This window comes from Triturus cristatus, chromosome 1_2 (assembly GCF_964204655.1).
Source record: "Triturus cristatus chromosome 1_2, aTriCri1.1, whole genome shotgun sequence".
Classification (NCBI taxonomy): domain Eukaryota; kingdom Metazoa; phylum Chordata; class Amphibia; order Caudata; family Salamandridae; genus Triturus; species Triturus cristatus.
Window position 1 is genome coordinate 128,315,473 of NC_140580.1, and position 18,503 is coordinate 128,333,975.

At 50.2% G+C, this 18,503-nt stretch overlaps 1 pseudogene across 1 annotated transcript in view; it reads right to left on the minus strand.

Moving 5' to 3' along the window:
• The window catches only part of LOC146866943 (lysine-specific demethylase 5B-like), a 429,067-nt pseudogene that overhangs the window by 278,280 nt on the left and 132,284 nt on the right, over positions 1-18,503 (minus strand). The gene's annotated exons all lie outside the window — the stretch shown is intronic.

The window sequence follows — 18,503 nt, forward strand, 5'->3', positions numbered from 1 at the left end:
GGTCCTTGGGTGCCGGACTCAGGGTCACAGTCACCGTGGGGTCGTCCTCGTGGTCTTTGTTCACTCCGGCACAGGCCAGGCCTGGCGGGTGCAGAGTGGGCTGGGTTCGCGGTTCTGGGCTGCTGCCAGGGATTAGAAGTAGATTTTGAGTAGAGCCTCTACTCATGGTAGTCCCAGTGGGCTTAGAGTCAAAAGGTAGCCAGGTCCTCCGGGGTTTGTGAGGTTGCTGGCCACAAGAGATGCCGGGTTGGAGCAGAAGCAGGTTCGAGGGTTGACAGGCCGGTAGGACTAGGGCCAAAGCAGTTGATGTCTTCCTCCTCTTAGCAGCTGCAGGGCAGGCCTTCTTTCTTCTAACTCTTCTTCGGATTTCGGAATCTGGGGAAGGAGGGTTCAGGGTGCCCCTAAATACTAGATGTAGGGGCGTTACAGGTAGGTGAAGGGCAGGGACCAATGGGTCCCTGTCCTGGGGTGGGAACACCCCCTTATCCTGCCTCTCTCCTGTGGGGGGGGGCAGTAGCCTAATCCTGATTGGGAAGGGTGTTATACCCTGAGTTTTACATTAATTGTAATTAGCCTAGGTCTTCCTAGCTGCTCAGCCAGAGTGAGAGATGGTAACGGAATGTTGGTGTGACTGTGATGAATGGAATGCCTGGGTGCCTGTGTGGATGAGTGATGACAGTTGGAGATGGGCTGAGCAGCTAGGCAGGCTGCTCCTGGTGGGGCTGTAATGGGGGCTGTAATAGGCCAAGTAGGAGCTGGTGTAGGAGCTGGTATATGGCAGAACCAAGTCTGATGTTACCTGGAACTGGAACTAATAAAGAAGATTTAGAAACCTACAACCACCTTCATGTAAGAGCACAACATAATTTTTGGCGACGAGCGGACCTGGACCCAAGCGTACTCAAGCACTGAACAGTAACCCAGGAACTACAAAGAAACCAGCGCAACTACAAAGAAAAAAGAAAGAAAAATACCAGCGCAACTACGAAGAAAAAAGAAAGAAAAATACATGAAACAGAATGGAGTAAAAGGCAAGCCGGCCCCACCAGTGTCCTGTCATCGGACGGCCCCAACCTGTGTCCTGCCTGATCTTGCGCCATGGACTTGACCACAGTTATGGTCTGTATGTTAGGGTATGGATTGACTGGCTTTCACCCTACCACTTCCTTTTGAATCTTCTGTATGGATGTATCTACTGCGCAAAGGAATGTGGCTGTTCAAGATGTGAGTTGTGGTCCAACTCAGTGAAGTAAATTCACAGGTGCCACACAGGAGCGGTGTGGTTCTGCTAAGATTGGTACTTGTATGGCACTTAGAAAGTACAAGCAGCGTGAGTGAACAAGGTGGAAATAACGTGCCTGGAAGTTGCTATACAAAGCAACATGTTATAAATTTCTGGACAATATTCCTACAATTCGTTTATACCCACAAGTTTTGCTTCAAATTGGGAAGTCTACTCCTTTGAAATGTTTTTCCACATTGAGTGTACACAGCATGGATGCAGCAGACGTCATGTTTCACATGGAAAGTTGTTCTGCAGTTAATCTGTCTACTGCCAGTGGTGAGCGCTATTCAAGAGGCGCCTGCATATTGCTTTTGTCATCTAAAACGTTGATTTGATATTAGTGCACTTCAAAAGGAGTTTTTGCCTCGTCTAAATATATGCTCGGTTTTTGGACTTGAGGCGATCTTAGTGTTGGGAGTGTGAAAAAACTGGCGCTGGGACTGTTGTGGATATAAAGGATCCTATGACTTCCACCAGAGGAGTTTTTCCATGGAGTGCGTAGCGGTGGTTTTCTAGCATAGAAGTGATTTATGAGTATTTGATGCCGGTGATTTTTCTGCCTGTGACACTTGCGGCCATTTCCAAATGTTGGCGTAGTGGGGCAAATATTTGTTGTGAGACATTATAGTTTTTTAATTGTCCCTGTCAGCCTTTCAGATTGGCAGTTTAACCGCTATGTGTGGTTCGAAATTGTAGGTGCGTGTCTTGCTTAGCGCGCGCTCTTACCTTCACGAGGATCTCCGATGGTTCTTGCTGCATGGTTGTTTTTGGCGCATGCACGCGCCGTGAGCCACCCCGCGCACGTAACAAAACGTGCCGCCATCTTGGGTTTACAGGCGAACTACTGTGTGCCCTCGTTATTGCTATCTATGCTGCTTCACGCTTGTCTCAATAAAGTTTTATCTTTTAGATGGGATCCGGGCACAAACCACAATGCATTGTGATTTGACTGTGAGTACTTGTGGAACCATCGTCGTTGAGGCATTCTTTGGGTAAGAATCTCCATTTCATGTATGTTGGAGGTAATGTTACACCGGAGCCAAAAAGGACCATGTGTGACAATATGCTGTGTGGGCAACGTTTCATTTTGGTGAAGACCCGTTTTCTGGTACTCATATTGTAAGGTCTCACCTGCTCCTTTGGTTACTTTTTGCTTTGTGAGTGTTATTTCTCTTATAGGTTATGTAGTTAGTCATCGCTCTGGAGCTCACTGCTTGTTCTGGCACAACTCAGGTGAGAAATCACTCACCGTGTAGGACACAGTTTGGTAGTGTTCTAAGGTTATTGAATTTGTGCTTGTATTCACCCTGCAATGTTTTCATATTACATGATGCCACAGTTTTAGGCTCTTTAATTGGTTGGGATGTACTTGTCTCATGGTGGGTGGACATCACTGGTAATCTCTTACTTGAGGGGGGTTCTGGTCTTGATGGGTGGTTTCCCCACTTTTGTGTAAGTCGTCCTGCGCTTCACATGTTCTCCTGTGTAAGTCGCCCTGCGCTACAGATGTAGTATTTGTGTAAGTCGTCCTGCGCTTCAGATGTTGTATGTGTGTAAGTCGCCCTGCGCCTCACATGTTGTCCTGTGTAAGTCGCCCTGCGCTACAGATGTAGTATGTGTGTAAGTCGTCCTGCGCTTCATGTGTTGTCTTGTGTAAGTCGCCCTGCGCTTCAGATGTTGTATGTGTGTAAGTCGCCCTGCGCCTCACATATTGTCCTGTGTAAGTCGCCCTGCGCCTCACATGTTGTCCTGTGTAAGTCGCCCTGCGCCTCACATGTTGTCCTGTGTAAGTCGCCCCGCGCTTCAGTTGTGGATTGTGTGTAAGTCGCCCTGCGCCTCACTGTGTGTACCCTCTATGTGGTCCATAGTGTGGTACACGTGTATTTGTAGTGTTGGTTCACCCTTGTTGTTTGTGTCTGGCCCGGGTGTTTGTCGTGTGGTGTGTTCACTTTTCACTACATGGTGTTAAAATGTTCAGGGGGAAGGATGGTGTTACTAGTAGTATGTAATTTAGGTTGTTTCATAATTTATACTCCTTCCCAAAAGTACGCAGTGCATGTATTTTATATGTCGTATTTTGCCCATCTTTTCTTTATTTGCATTGTTCTCACTGTAGTGATGTTTTACTTTTAGTTGTATTCTTTAGGTATGAACATTACTTCTTATTTTATGTATAGTTTTCTACTTTGGTATTGTAATCTTTGTTTTCATTTTAAAAGGAAAGGGATAATGTTATACCCTGAGTTTTACATTAATTGTAATTAGCCTAGGTCTTCCTAGCTTCCTAGCTGCTCAAACAGAGTGAGAGATGGTAACGGAATGTTGGAGTGACTGTGATGAATGGAATGCCTGGGTGCCTGTGTGGATGAGTGATGACAGTTGGAGATGGGCTGAGCAGCTAGGCAGGCTGCTCCTGGTGGGGCTGTAATGGGGGCTGTAATAGGCCAAGAAGGAGCTGGTGTAGGAGCTGGTATATGGCAGAACCAAGTCTGATGTTACCTGGAACTGGAACTAATAAAGAAGATTTAGAAACCTACAACATGGCTACCAGTGTCTTCATGTAAGAGCACAACAAAGGGCTTCCCATCTTCAAGATGGCGAGAGCTCAGAGGGGTGGGGTTGGCAGGCTGGCACATCCCCCGTCCTTATTTGGGGTTTCCGACCAAGCTTCCTGCCAGAGTGGGGGGTTGCAGTGACCTGGGGAAGCTCACAGAGGCGGCATGCCTTTGAAGCTTCCCCCTTCCCATCCTGGGGGAGGAGATTTAGCACCTCGCCCGGGATGTGCATTATTGCAGGCCCAGGAGAGCAGGGGCTCTCCTACCCAGGGGTCCAGCAACATGTCTGCTGTGTGGCAGCCTAGGCAGCCTCAGAACAGACGTGGATTGAAGGTTAGGTTTTAGGGGGCATCTCTAAGATGCCCTCTGGGGTGCTTGGTACATTAAATCCCACACTGGCATCAGTGCGGGTTTAATGTGCTGAGAAGTTTGATACCAAACTTCTCAGTCTTCAGTGTTGCCATTATGGTGCTGTGGAGTTCGTGTTGGACGAGCTTTCATCACCATGTGCTCTTAAATGGCAGCACTGCACTTACAGTGCCCAGAATTGGACCTGGGTACTGTAGGGGCGGGCGGGCGGGCGGGCGTGTGTGTGTGTGTGTGTGTGTGTGTGTGTGTGTGTGTGTGTGTGTCAAAGGGTACAGGGCCTCTAAGGGTGGCACAATGAGTGCTGCAGCCCTTAGAGGCCTTCCCTGGTCACAAGGTCCTGGGTACCTAGGGTACCATTTACTAGGGGCTGACATGTGGCCAGGGTTTGCCAATTTGTGTTTTAGGGAAGGAACATAGGCCCTGGGCACCTGATTGGCAGGAGTCCAGGGCACACTCAGTCAAAGTAAATTCAGCAAAAAGTGGGGGCATACCATGCAAGAAAGATGGCACTTTCTCACAACTAAGCATTGCTTTTTTATATACCGGAGACTCCCGTCTCGACGACGGGGAATGATTCAGGCATGTGAATCTATGAAAGCTCCAATACTGGAGTAAATATTGAATTTAATGGCTTTACTGGGGTTGGAGGTCAGTAGCCAATGGCTTCTGTCCCTTAGGGTGACTACACCTTAGGGTGACTACAACCTTCAAGTGCCCCCTCCCTTTAGGGAGAGGGGCACATCCCTGTTTCTATTTGGCCTAATTCTCCAATTCAAGATGGAGAATTTTTAAGAGAGGTGTTCACCTCAGCTCCAGGTAACTCTTGGGATATGGCAAGCCAAGGTGGACACTAGTACTCTGTTTACTAATTTTCTCACCTCTTCTGCTACCAAAAGTGGGGCGGCCTGAGGGGAGGGGGGGGGGGGTGGGGGGGGCAGGAGTGCGGGATTTGGGCATCCCCACTATTTGGAGCAGCCCAAATCAACATAACACAAGGCGAGAGCCTTTGAGGCTCACCGCCATATGTTGCTATGCCTGCTAGGGGGAAGTGAGAAGCACCTCCACCAAGAGTAGGCTTTGTTTCTGGCCTCCGAGAGCACAGAGGCTCTCACCCCATGAGGTCAGAAACCAGTCTGGTGGCGGCTGGCTGGCAGGGACCAGTCAGCCAATACACTAGAAGTCAGTAGTTTTTCAGGGGTATCTCCAAGATGCCCTGTGAGTGTATTTTATAATAAATCCAACACTGGCATCAGTCTGGGTTCATAATGCTGAGACGTTTGATACAAAACCTCTTAATCTTCAATAAAGCCATCTTGGAGCTTTGGCGTTCGTAATGACAAACTCCTAGCCCATGTACTCAAAATGGCTTCACTGCTCTTGACTCAGACTCATGCAAGAATGGACTCAAATGCTGTAAGGGCATACTGCTCATGCTGCTATGCCCTCACCTGTGGTATAGTTGTGAGAAAGTGCCCTACTTCTTGCATGATATGCCCCCACTTTTTGCTGAATTGCCGATGTTCTTTGAGTGTGCCCTGGGCTTCTGCTAATCAGGTACCCAGGGCCTATGTTCTTTCCCTAAAACTGCATTGAAGCCTAAACCCAATTGGCATCTCTGGCCACATGTCAGCCCCTGGTAAATGATACCACAGGTACCCAGGGCACTGTGACCAGAGAAGTCCTCGAAGGGCTGCAGCAATTATTGTGCCAACCTCAGAGACCCTGTACCCTGACACTCATACACTGCCTTTGCAGACTGAGTGCCTTGGTGCAGAACAAAGTGAAGAGTCGACATGGCACACATCCCTGTGCGCCAAGCCCACAACCACTGCCCTGGCATACATCAGTCACCCCTCAGGAGCATGAGCCCTGTACCCCTACAGTGCCCAAGTCCATTCCTGGGCACTGTAAGTGCAGTGCTGCCATTAAGAGTATATGGTGCTGGGAGTTTGTCATTACGAACTCCACAGCACCATAATGGCTACACTGAAGACTGGGAAGTTTGGTATCAAACTTCTCAGCACATTAAACCCGCACTGATGCCAGTGTGAGATATAATGTAAAATGTACCACAAAGGGCATCTTAGAGATGCCCCCTGAAACTCGACCAACTCCTAGTTACCTGACTGAGTGGCTGCTTAGGCTGCCACCACCAGACATGTTTCTGGACCACTGGGTCGAGAGATTGCCGCTCTCGGGGTCCTGAAACGATGCACCTCCTGGGATGAGGTGCCAAGCCTCCTCCCCCAGGATGGGCAGGGTTCACGAAGGAGAAGCTTCAAAAGGCATGCCGCCTTTGTGAGCTTCTCCAGACCAATTGCTGCTTTCAGCAACTGGTTCCCACTGGTTTTCCCAAGTGAGGAAAGGTGGTGTGCCCACCTCTGCCAACTCCATCCCTCAGGTGGGGGAGGCGAGGTGAAACACAACCTCGAGCCCCTGCCATCTTGAGGATGGGGGGACTGAGCCAACCAGGGACAAGCTCAGGCCCACCTCCCACAGGAGAGTGGCAGAATAGGGGGTGTTCCCACCCCACGGAAGGGACCCATTGATCCCTGCCCTTTATCTACCTGTAACGCCCCTACATTTAGTATTTAGGGGGCACCCTGAACCTTGCTTCCTCAGATTAGAAACCACAAGAAAAGAAGATAAGAAGAAGGACCGAAGAGCGGTGCAGAGCTAACAAGAGGACGACGCCCACTGACTTGGCCCCAGCCCTACAGGCCTGTCTCCCCTCGAACCTGCTTCTGCGAAATCCCGGCATGTCCTGCAGCCAGCAACCTCACAAACCCCGGAAGACCTGCCTGCCTTCACTTCAAGGACTATCTCCCGAGAACACTGGACGTGTTTAAACTGCGGCTTCTGGTTCCAGCCAGAGACCGCAAATCCAGCGCACTCTGCACCCGCCGACCCCAGCCCGAGCTCGAGTGAACCAACACCACAAGGAGGTCCCCCCGGTGATCCTGACCAGAGATCCGGCAACCCCAGACCTGCCTCAAGCCTCGAGACGACGCCTGCAGCCTCAATCCAGAGGACCCCATCCTACCGCGACCAGAGCAGGTAAGAAAATTTGACGTCCCAAGGTACCCCTGCACCCGACGCCCCACGGCCTTGTATGCCCAAACCAACGGTGCCTAACCAACCCACGACATCCCAACTTACCCCTCGAAGTGGTGGTCGCACCCAGAAGATACTCGTCCCGAGCCTGCAGTGTTTCTTTGCCCCGGAGGTTCTCCATTGGAAACAACAGGGCACACGACCTCAAAACAGCACCCGGCCGCCGTAGTGCCGCTGAGGGTGCACCTTTGTTGCTACTTTGGTCCCCAACTTGCCCTGAGCTAAACCCTAGGAGCTTTGCTCACACAGCTGTGTGGCCTGCTAGCCAGCAGCCACCAACCGGAAGCCCCCTATCCTCCATAGGATAACATTGGGCCTCAACACTCTGCACCCAGCCGCCCTAGTGCCGCTGAGGGTGCAATCTCAGTGCATCACTGACCCTGGGGGACCCCTGAGTCTAACCCCAGAACCTTAACTCCCACAGTCGGTTACTTGCCTGCAAACCGATAACCTGTTTTCCTTCCATAGAACGAGTGTGAAGTTGAAACTTGAAATATTCCTTAAAAATCGAAACAATAACCAAAACGCATTTTCTCAACTATTTTCAGGAAATGTCCCAGTGCTGAATCTAGGCATCCAGCACGGAGTTAGAAAAAGTAACTTACCTGCAATTTGTTGAAAAAGCCTATTCATTTCAATGTACTGCATTTGCTAAGTGCTTCATACTACTGCTCCCCTGTAAATCAAACAAAGTACATTTCTTATTGCATTTTTCAACTGTTCTATATCCAGTAACTTATTACTGAAGAGTATTTAATGCTTACCTGTACCAGGCTTGCTTGGTTCTAAATATAAACAATATATTTTTATACAAAAACAATTGGCCTAGAGTTCAGTCCTTGGGTGTGTGAATTAATTTGCTGACTGAGTGTGTACATCAAATGCTTAACACTGTCCTCTGATACTGCCTTACTGCTCGACCAAGCTACCACTTTAGAGAGTAAAGTTATAGCTAACTTTAACCTCTACCTACCTTTGGGGACTCTTATATACACTGTACCTCACTTTGGTGCAGTATATATAGAGCCAGTTTCTTACAATAGTGCACTCTGCCTTAGAGCTGTAAGGCCTGCCAGAGGGGTGACACACCTATGCCACAGGCAGAGGTGTGAAGGCATGGCACCCAGTTTGGTGTACCATGTCAACTCTTAGTTTAGTCACACTACAACACATAGCCTGCAATGGCAGTGTGTATGTGTTTGGCATCGGGCCCCTTAGCACCCTTATACATGCTGCAGTCTTTAAGGACCCTCTCTGGTCCCTCAGTAACATCCTTAAATTTAGCATTAAAGGGCTTCCCTGAACCTTGTTCCTCAGATTAGACGACCTACAAAGAAGAAGGACCGAAGAGTCGTGCAGCAGTGGAGAAGACAACAACTGACTTGGCCCCCAGCCCTACAGGCCTGTCTCCTCCACCAGCAACCCTGCTCAAAGAAATTGGTGTCCGGTGGCCAGCAACTGCAGAGACCTGAGCTGCCTTCAATAAAGACTTTCTCCTGTGGACACCGGATATGGCCAGCAAAAGCAACCTTCAACAAGAACTCCTGTGCCTCCTAGAACTACGAGTCCTCACCACTCTGCACCAGTCACCCTCGGCCCAAGTGCAGGTGGTCCAACGATCCAGTGACATCCTGATCTGTAATCCAGCGTTTGAGGACCTCTTCTGAATTTTCCCACGATGCCTGAAGCCTCATCTTGAAGGGCCCCCCGACCGAAACCAGATCTGGTGAGAGAAACCCAACTTCTAAAGACACCACTCAACCCGCAGCTCTCAGGCTTTGGAGTGCCCAACCGACGGTGTCCCGGCATCCCCCAACTATCCAACTCAATTCTCCAGTCATTGGATTCCTTCAGGCAGTCTTCTGGACCGAGCCTGCAGCCTTCATCTCCAACCGAGGATCTCCATTGGTTTCTATAGGACAGCCGACGCCCCATTTGCACCCGGGACGCCCCTTTGTCACTGGTGGTGCAGCTTTGGTGCTTGTTGGTGGCCCCTACAGTGCTGACCTCAACCTCCAGGGCCTGTGTCCCTGAACCGCGTGTACTTACCTGCTTCGCGGTACCCCCAGCTTCTATAGGCTAACATTGAGCGCAGTGACCTCTGCACCCAGCTGCTCCAGTGCCACTGGTGGTGCAGTACCTACCTTGGTCCGACCGTTGCCAAGTGTTGGTCAAAACCGCCAAAGACTGAATTTGTAAATCGAGTGCTTACCTGAAATTGACTTACCTGTCTTTCCTCCCATAGGATTGCATTGATTTCTCTCTATATTGCACTAAGTGTTTATACTGAGAACTGTAGAGTATCTTATTGATATTGAAAAGTATTTCATGCACCTGTAAAGTATTTCAAATGCTTATACAAACATTTGCCATCTGTATATTGAAAGTACTGCATAACTGAAAAAGTCTACTTGCCTGTAACTAAGTTCCACTTGGTTCCTAACATTAAAGTAACTAAAGTAATATTTTTATAAACATTGGCCTGGAGTTAGTCATTGAGTGTGTTTGCTGCCTTGTATGAGTGTACACAAAAAATGCATTCACACTACCCTCTGATAAGCCTGACTGCTCAGCCCAGCTACCACTAAATTGAGAGTAAGGTAGTATCTACTTTATCCTCTGCTATGTGTTTGGGGACTTACTGGACTCTGCACACTATATCTCTTTTTGATATGGTATATACAGAGCCCGATTCATACTACGTACCCTTGTATGGAGTCGGGCTCGGAGTATGAACTGCCTCTACTGGTAGCCAGTATTATCTGTACATTTGTTGGCGCTGACTGTGCTTCCGTTTCTTGTTGCTCTTGACTGAGGTCTAGCGACAGATCCCGGAAGATATATAGAGCATCTTCTGTGCGTCACTGCATGGCTGTAAGAGCCTAACGATGCTCTCTTCATTTGACGCGTCTTTTTAGATCTGAACACTAAGCACGCCTTACAGGATTTTTTTTGTGTTCTGGAGATAAACCTAGATTACATACTTTATGTAAATCCTATCTGGAATATTTAGCGTGGCAGTTAGGTCAAAAACTGAAGGGCGTATTTTCCATTCTTCGTGGACATATTTCTGTATAATGAAGTTGAAGTAGTGGAGTAACGCCGCCCCCAGGCGGGAACTATGAATATAGAGGTATTACCAGTTTCTGTCTTTCGGATCTGTGATTTATCGGCTCGGAAACAATACCGAAAGCCTAACAAGCATTTGCAATGCAATAGGTCTCGCAGTTACGAGAGTTTCAGCTATTTGCATTGTAAATAACAATGCCTTTTATTTATGTTTTTTTAAAAATTAATAAATAAAAGGCATTATCATTTGCAATGTCAATAGCTCAAACTCGCGTAAATGCGAGACCTATTGCATTGCTAATGCTTGTTAACAGATAGGGTCTGCTGTCTCTTCCTGGTCTGAATGTAACCCCTTCTCCTACGATGTTGGATGGGTGTTGCACACACAGGACCCCATTTGCAAAGCCATTTGTGTAAGCCTAGTTGTCATGTGTAAATAATTTAACTACAAAATCCCCGAAATCTTTTAACTAGGACACACTTGCAGTATTCTCCCACACTTGCGCCTATCCTCAGACTGGCCCGTGAGGAATGGTGGCACGGAGGGGGTGAGGAGGGGCGCTCTGATGGAGTGAGTGATTCGAAGGCGAGGCCTGGGGTCCCCGGGATTCGGCTGCGTGCACCGTCTGAACAGTGGGAGGCACACCAAGCAGGCAGGCTGGGATAGGAATCCATATTTCTCCCTGACAGGAAGGCGATCCGTTATCAGCTTGGAAGCCCTCGCGAGACGTCTGCGGTTAGACAAAAACAATATACAAGTGCGAAGCGAAACCAACCGCCGCAATTGAGAAGGAGGGTATGGGGGGGTTGAGGAAAGCAACATAGAATACAGTCAGTTGCATTTGGTGGTATTGTAATAGGAACATAACCAAAGTAGGAAGCACTATTGAAGTGCTTAAACATAAAGAAGTGGGGTGGGGGAAAGCAACATAGAATACAGTCAGTTGCATTTGGTGGTATTGTAATAGGAACATAACCAAAGTAGGAAGCACTATTGAAGTGCTTAAACATAAAGAAGAGGGGTGGAGGAGACGGGAGAAAAAACAGATAGGGGTACGAGGGTGAGACAGAAGAAGCAAAAGGGATGGGGCAGATAAGATGTGAGTGTGTGAAAGTAATCGCGATCACATCAAAGCGGCCGTGCGGCCCGCGAAAGTGAAAGCAAACGAGTGCTTTCAGGCCTCCAAATGGTGCGCGCACCCGGCCGACGCACATGCACTGTATTTGGAGGCCTGAAAAGCCACTGTTTGCACTTCCAAAACTCGCTTACTATAAGTCTTGCCAGAGCAGCGCTAACGCGCTGTCTCAGGCGAGACCTAAAAAGCCATCTAACAAAGGAGCCAAGGAACATGCACAACACACACTGGACGAGGAGTCTATACCTCGTGACTCAAAAAGACCTTTTAGAAGAAAAACAACTTGTAATCGCCCAAGCCCAACACTAGATGGCAGGATAACGTTATGCATATGTATCTACGGCCAACACATGCTACGAATACAATTCGATGTCTTGAAAGGAAAATTATGATGTAAGGGGTTGAAGCTGCTGGTTTTAAAAGCACAATTACTCAGCACAGCTGTTTCAGATGCATGCACCAGTGATACACTTGATGACCTTAGCGATAGGCTCAGTGGATCTCTTAGTCACCTCAGGAGTCTGACGGGATTCTTTTTTACTAAATTTAAATGGCAACTTTATTTTCAACTTCTCAGGTGTAGGGCTAGCTAGCTACGTTTTTATCCTGCCTCCATATACACCAAAGTTAGCCTTACATCTATATACTTAAGCATTTTCTTCAAGCATGTGAAACAAAGGTACTATTTTCTGAAATTGTGGTCATGGTGCTGCACTTTGAATGCTCATGTTCCATGTAGGCATTTCTTTTCAACATGCAGTACACTTCGCAAAAAGTAAAACAAGCACAACCTCTTCTCTGATGAATTTAGTACTGAAAACTTAAGACTGTTTTAATTTATAAAAAATAAAAAAAAAACTGGAGAAGGGCCCCTGATGATTACTTCCAACCAACATCTGCAGAACATTTGCCAGCTCGTGCCTCTGTGAGGGGCATAGCTGACAGAGCTCTCCGCCTATCCACCTAACTGGTCAGATTTCGGGTGATTAAAGGAGGATAGGCTGCATGTAGTATATGTATGTTTCCTACGTTATTTAAGTACTTTATAAGGGACTGCTTCATAAAATTGCCTACCAAGGATTACCAGCCGAATCGGGAATATTTACACATGTGAATCTATGAAAAATCTACTCTTTGGAGAACATGCCCAAACCAAATGACAGAAAACAAAAAGCAATCTGAGGTGGAATCTGGCTCCTAGTGCAATGTGGGTTTCATGAAGGTATCACTCACCTTGAAACTGAAAGCACTTCTTCAAAGAAAAACAAGCTGTGATACTTTGAACCTAGGAGCATACACAGAATGTGATCTAAAGCAGTACAAGTTGCAAATACAAATATTTGTGTCAATGAATGTATTTTTGTAGGTAAGGTTTCAGTACTCTCCTCATGCCTACTGTATGTAAAGATCGTGCTTCTGAAAACGAAGGATTCCAAAAGAATGATGGAAGTGAAACTGACTGATTAATATGAAAATCATGCCACTTTAGGTAGAAATCCTGGATGAGATCTCAATTGTCCTATTCTTTTGGAACACTGTCGAGCATAGGTACTCACAAACTTTCTCTCGGGGGCCAAATTTACAGTGTGGTTTGTGGCCGATGGCCGCACCGGTGGGGGCGGGGGCAGTGGGGGAGGGGGCGGGGCTAGAGCAAAAAAAAAAACTGTAACCATCATGAGGTTGAACACAGGCCCCTGCAGCGGCCGCCTTCGTCCACTGAGCCACCAGACCCGACATTCACACATCTCTATCTATCTCTCTCGCTCTGTCTCCCTCTATCACTCTCTCTCTCTCTCTATCTATCACTCTCTCTATCACTCTCCCTCCCTCTGTCTATCACTCTCCCTCTCTCTCTCCCTCTCTCTCTCCCTCTATCACTCTCCCTCTCTCTCTCTCTCTCTCCCTCTATCACTCTCCCTCTCTCACTCCCTCTCTCACTCCCTCTGTCACTCCCTCTGTCACTCCCTCTCTCACTCCCTCTGTCACTCCCTCTGTCTCTCCCTTTGTCTCTCCCTCTGTCTCTCCCTCTGTCTCTCCCTCTGTCTCTCCCTCTGCCTCTCCCTCTGTCTCTCACTCTGTGTCTCCCTCCCTCACTCTGTGTCTCCCTCCCTCACTCTGTGTCTCCCTCCCTCACTCTGTCTCAGTCCCTCCCTCACTCTGTCTCAGTCCCTCCCTCCGTATGTCTCCCTCCCTCTTGTCTCCCTCCCTCTTGTCTCCCTCCCTCCCTCTGTCTGTCTCCCTCCCTCTGTCTCCCTCCCTCTTGTCTCCCTCCCTCTGTCTCCCTCCCTCCCTCTGTCTGTCTCCCTCCCTCTGTCTCCCTCCCTCTGTCTCCCTCCCTCTGTCTCCCTCTCTCTGTCTCCCTCCCTCTGTCTCCCTCCCTCTGTCTCCCTCCCTCTGTCTCCCTCCCTCTGTCTCCCTCTGTCTCCCTCTGTCTGTCTCCCTCTGTCTGTCTCCCTCTGTCTCCCTCTGTCTGTCTCCCTCTGTCTGTCTCCCTCTGTCTGTCTCCCTCTGTCTGTCTCCCTCTGTCTGTCTCCCTCTGTCTGTCTCCCTCTGTCTGTCTCCCTCTGTCTGTCTCCCTCTGTCTGTCTCCCTCTCTCTCCCTCCCTCTCTCTCCCTCCCTCTCTCTCCCTCCCTCTCTCTCCCTCCCTCTCTCTCCCTCCCTCTCCCTCTGTCTCCCTCTCCCTCTGTCTCCCTCTCCCTCTGTCTCCCTCCTGTCTCCCTCTCCCTCCTGTCTCCCTCTCCCTCCTGTCTCCCTCTCCCTCCTGTCTCCCTCCGCCTCCCTCCCTCTGCCTTCCTCCCTCCCTCTGCCTTCCTCCCTCCTTCTGCCTTTCTCCCTCCGCCTCCCTCCCTCTGCCTCCCTCCCTCTGCCTCCCTCCCTCTGTTTCCTTCCCTCCCTCTGTCTCTGTCTCCCTCTCCCTGTCTCCCTCCCTCTCTCTCCCTCTCCCTCTCTCTCCCTCCCCCCTCTCCCCCCTCTCTCTCCCTCCCCCTCCCTCCCTCTGTCTCCCTCTGTGTCTCCCTCCCTCTGTGTCTCCCTCCCTCTGTGTCTCCCTCCCTCTGTGTCTCCCTCCTTCCCCTCTGTCTGCCTCCCTCTCTCGCTGTCTCCCTCCCTCCCTCCGTCTCCCTCCGTCTCCCTCCCTCCCTCCGTCTCCCTCCGTCTCCCTCCCTCCCTCCGTCTCCCTCCGTCTCCCTCCCTCCCTCCGTCTCCCTCCCTCCCTCCGTCTCCCTCCGTCTCCCTACCTCCCTCCGTCTCCCTCCGTCTCCCTACCTCCCTCCGTCTCCCTCCGTCTCCCTACCTCCCTCCGTCTCCCTCCCTCCCTCCGTCTCCCTCCCTCCCTCCTGTCTCCCTCCCTCCCTCCTGTCTCCCTCCCTCCTGTCTCCCTCCCTCCTGTCTCCCTCCCTCCTGTCTCCCTCCCTCCTGTCTCCCTCCCTCCTGTCTCCCTCCCTCCTGTCTCCCTCCCTCCTGTCTGTCTGTCTCCCTCCTGTCTCCCTCCTGTCTCCCTCCTGTCTCCCTCCCGTCTCCCTCCCTCTCGTCTCTCCCTCTCGTCTCCCTCCCTCTCGTCTCCCTCCCTCTCGTCTCCCTCCCTCTCGTCTCCCTCCCTCTTGTCTCCCTCCCTCCCTCTCATTCACTGTTTGTCTCCCTCTCTCAGTCTCTCTCCCTCTCCCTCTCTCTCCCCGTCTCCCTCCCTCTCTCTCTCTCTCCCTCTAACTCTCCCTCCCTCTAACTCTCCCTCCCTCTGTCTCCCTCCCTGTCTCCCTCCCTCTCCCTCTCCCTCCCTCTCCCTCTCTCTCTCCCTCCTATCTCTCTCTCTCTCCCGCTGTCTCCCTCCCTGTTTCCGTCCCTCTCCCTCTCTCTCTCCCTCCTATCTCTCTCCCTCTGTCTCCCTCCCTCTCTCTCTCGCTCCCTCTCTCTCTCTCTGTCTCCCTCCCTCTCTCTCCCCGTCTCCCTCCCTCTCTCTCCCTCTGTCTCACTCCCTCTGTCTCCCCCTCTGTCTCCCTCCCTCCCTCTCCCTCTGTCTCCCTCCCTCTGTCTCCTTGTCTGTCTCCCTCTCTCTCTGTCTCTCCCTCTCTGTCTCCCGCTCTGTCTTCCCCCTCCTTCTCTCCCTCCCTCTGTCACACTGTCTTCCTTCTGCTGTAAACTCACCCGCTGCTCTCACTAGCTGCTGCCCCCCCCCCCTTCACCTCACCCTGCTGTCCCTGTCACCTCACCCCGCGCTGAGACAGCTTCCCTGGAACACACACAGCCGCCGCACCCAAGTACTGAAAAGGTCTTTTAAAGACCATTCACTTGTTAATGAGGCTTTGTTGAATTTCACCTCTTCTTAGCGCCCCTGCATCTCCACTCAAAAGCGCCCCTGCATCTCCACTCAATCAGAGTGGAGATGCAGGGGCGCTAAGAAGAGGTGAAATACAACAAAGCCTTATTAACAAGTGAATGGTTTTTAAAAGAATCGCCCGGCCCCCATAGCTCCGTGCTGCTGCAACCGGCGATATAAAAAAACAGAGGTATGTTGCCTGCAAGGTCCGAGGGCCGCCAAGGAAGGCTTGCCGGGCCGCTGGCGGCCCGCGGGCCGTACTATGAGTACCCGTGCTGTAGAGGATTCCTGGTAGGATAGAAATTGTTTCAAATAAGGTTAAGGTCTAGGTTTTTTTTTTTAAATGGGGGGCCCATGAGTTTTGAAAGGACTAGATTGAGGTCTCTAGGAGGAGAGGGTCTCCTAACTGGCAAAAAGAATTTAATTCAGTGCAGGACATTGGTAAACAGGAACCCTGAAAAAAAGGAAAATGTTACTTACCATGTAAGCATCTGTTCATGGCATGTAGTGCTGTAGATTCACATGCTGTGCATACTCCTGCCATCTAGTGTTGGGCCTGGATGTGTTCAAATTGTTTTTCTTCGAAAAAGACTTTCATGTCACAAGGTATTGGCACTCCTTCTTTCGCTTGTAATGCGCATGGGCATCAACTACATTGTTAGATTGTTTTCCCACACGGCGGGTGAGGATGAAGTGGAGTGAAGCGATGTATGGCAAGAGATGCCCGTTCAAAAAAAGACAGAAATATGAAAGTGTGATTACTGCAACGGCATCCTGGGAGGACGCATGTGACTCTACACTACATGACAAAACACAAAATCGGTGGGGCACGAGGTGCCCATGCTTTTGTCTATTTTGAAAAGCTAATCCTCCCAAGAAGGTGTTAATTCCTAGAGCTGCTCATTGCCAAGTAAGATTTTCTTCAAAGAAAAATAACACGTAAACATCGGAGCCCAACTCTAGATGGCAATCAATCAAGTTTCTTGTAAAGCGCGACTATTTACCTGCTAGGGTCTCAAGGTGCTGGGTGGTTGGGGGGGTGGGGTGGTTGGGGAGGGTGAGGGGGGCAGTGAGGATGGGGGTCCTGCTGTTCAGTCGAACAGCCAGGTCTTGTGGGCCTTCTTGAATTGCGATGGCGATTGCCTGAGGTGCAGAGGCAAGGAGTTCCTGATCTTCGCAGCAAGGTAGAAGGAACTTCCTCCAGCTGTGGTCTTGGGGATCTGTGGGATGGTGGCCAGGGCTAGTTGGGTAGAGCGAAGATGTCTGGTGGGAGTGTAAAAGGAGAGGTGGTGGTTGAGGTATGCAGGTCCAGCGTTGTGGAGGGCTTTGTAGGCGTGCGTGAGGAGCTTGAAAGTAATTCTTTTGTTAATATGAAGCCAGTGAAGGTCTCAGGTGGCCAGTAATGTGACTGTGGCGTGGGATGTTCAGGATGAGTCTGGCACAGGCGTTCTGGATGTTCTGCAGTTTCTTTAGGTGTTTCTGGGTGATGCCGGCGAAGAGTGTGTTGCGGTAGTAGAGTCTGCTTTTGACGAGCGCATGGGTGACCGTTTCCTGGACTCAGTGGGGATCCATTTGAAGATCTTACGAAGCAAGGCGGAGAGTGTGGAAGCAGGTGGATGAGACTGCATGGAGCGAGGAGTCCAGGGTGATGCAGAGGTTTCGTATGTGGGTGGGTGTGAGGGGGGTTCAGAGTGCTGTGGGCCACCAGGAGTTGTCCCAGGTGAAGGGGGTGGAGCCCAAGTTGAGGACTCTGGTCTTGTCTGAGTTGAGCTTGAGAAAGCTGTCCATCATCCAAGTGGTGACTGCCTTCATTCCGTTGTGTAAGTTGCTTTTGGCAGCTGTAGGTTCGTTTGGGAGGGAGAGAATCAGCTGGGTGTCCTCGGCATAGGAGACAATGCTGAGTCCGTGGCTTCTGACAATGGCTGCAAGCGGGGGCATGTAGATGTTGAAGAGGGTGGGGCTCAGGGAGGATTACTAAGGCACTCCGCAGCTGATCTCTGTGGGTTATGAGTTTAATGATGGGAGTCTGACTGTTTGGCTGGTGAGGAAAAGCGGTTTCATTCTAGGGTTTTGCTGCGGATACCGGCATTGTGGAGTCTTGCGCAGAGGGTGCGGTGGGAGATGTGTCGAAGGCGGCGGAGAGATCCAGGAGGATGAGGGCAGCAGCCTTGCCTCAGTCGAGGAGGGTGCAGATGTCTGTAGCGGCGAGGAGAGTGGTCTCGATGCTGTGATTGCTTCTGAAGCCCGATTGGGAGAGGTCCAGGTTGTGGTTCATTTCAATGAACTCAAAGTTAGGCGTTGATGACTTTCTCAATGACTCTGGCTGGGAAGGGGAGCAGAGAGATGGGTCTGTAGTTATTGAGATTCGTCAAAGTCAGCAGAGGGTTTCTTCAGCAGTGGGTTGACCTCTGCATATTTCCAGGCTTCAGGGAAGGTGGTGGACTCGATGGAGCAGTTGATGGTGCGGCAGAGTTTGGGTACGATGGAGGTGCAGAAGTGTTCTGAGCCTGGGAATCTACAGCACAACACGCTACAAACCGATGCTTACAGGGTTAAGTAAAATCTTCCTTCTTTCTTGAAGGAGAAAGGCTCAGCTCATTATGCAGGGTGGCTGAAGTGGCCATCTTGTGGAGCTTAGGTACCTCTGAATGGGTTCAGACAT